At 45.9% G+C, this 1,471-nt stretch overlaps 1 pseudogene; it reads right to left on the minus strand.

The window, feature by feature from the left end:
- Positions 1–933: 933 nt before the first annotated feature.
- Positions 934–1,030, minus strand: LOC122127415 (annotated as a pseudogene).
- Positions 1,031–1,471: the final 441 nt, after the last annotated feature.

Genomic DNA, 1,471 nt, shown 5'->3' on the forward strand with positions numbered 1-1,471 from the left:
TTACCCAAGATTTTGAGATCCCCCTCCCAGGTTAGTTTAACGGGAGGGTGATCTGCTTTGAGAATCACAAAAGAGGGGTGATGAGGCTAGGTTCTGGTAGAGTTGAGGCCTTTCAACAAACAGTAGCTTTTCCCTGGGGCTATTTTGTGAAAAATTCACAGAGCCCACCCTGGAGCCATTCTCAGGGTTTCTGTTTTTCAATTGATTGTGGAGGCTGCTAGAGGGAGGGGCAGCCTCTGGCTCTGGTTACCCAGTGAGGAAAGCCACTCCAATGGCTGGTGCCTGAGCTGGGTGACTTTTCCCTGGATGGAGCTGAGTCTGTCAGGTCACTTCGGCGTTAAGTTCTTGTGACCTGTTAAATGACTCGTTTTATTCCAAGGCCTGAGTTGGAGCTAGCAGCCCCTCTGAGCTTTGTCGGTATCCAAGATGGAGATCACCGGTGCTGGGGGGGGAGGGGTGGCCTTCCCTCCTCTGCTCCCTGAGAAGGAGTGAGGACGTCGGGCTTCTACTCACGCCGAGTCTTGGATCCTGGGTCGTCTCTGGTCTGCAAACTGCAGGATGAAGATGTCCGCTGCTTGTCGGTTCTTGCTGGTGTTGAGTAGAATCCTCTCACCCACTGCGTCTGGCTCCTTCATCCCGGACTCTCTGTGTGAGCACTCAGGTATGGCCGCGGCTGCAGTCGCCGCTGCAACCCTGCCGCCGCCGCAGAGGCTGCTGGTAGGTGCTCAGATGTGTCTCCTTGTCTTGGCTTCCCCTCTCTTGTCTAACTCTCTGTCCTGTGATGGCACACTTGGTGTGATTCTCTGGCTTAGGACTGTTCACTGGAACTCTAAAACTGCTTTCTATGCAAGAGCTTGTTCAGATTCCAGCTTCTCCTCCGCCATCTTCCCAGAACTCTCATAACTGTTTTTCATTTCTTGCATCTGAAGAATGAAAAATATGGAATACTTCACAAATTTTCATATCATCCTTGTGCAAAAGCCATGTTAATCTCTGTATTGTAATTCAGGTAGACATGCTGCTGAAGCATGTAGTATCTTCTAAGTTTACATAGTTAATGATGCAAACTTAAGATAGGCATATATCCTTGGTTGCCTATTTGCAACCAGGAAACATATTGTTCCCAAATTTGCTATTCATCTTATTTCTGCAAAATTCTGTGTATGGTGGAAAAAACTTATATTGTTTGTTCAATTGCTCACATTTGCAATTTTTTGTCAATAACTATTTTAAGTCTTTTTCATTTGAAATTTGATCATACTTTGAAGCCTTCATAGCTAGGTCCAAAGGTGATGGATTTTCAAGTACTTATTTTTTAACTGATTTAGCTTTGTGGAGCTAATGGATTCAAAGTAAGCCTTGCTTAAGAGCTACTTCTAAACTTCTGCAGCTTAAAATTTCCCAAATGAGGTCTTACTGGCACAAATGTCTGCCTGACCCTTTACCCTTGCTCCATGTAAGAACAGACCTA

The sequence above is a fragment of the Dipodomys spectabilis genome, unplaced genomic scaffold, assembly GCF_019054845.1.
Source record: "Dipodomys spectabilis isolate Male_0828 unplaced genomic scaffold, ASM1905484v1 ptg000300l, whole genome shotgun sequence".
NCBI classification, from domain to species: Eukaryota; Metazoa; Chordata; class Mammalia; order Rodentia; family Heteromyidae; genus Dipodomys; species Dipodomys spectabilis.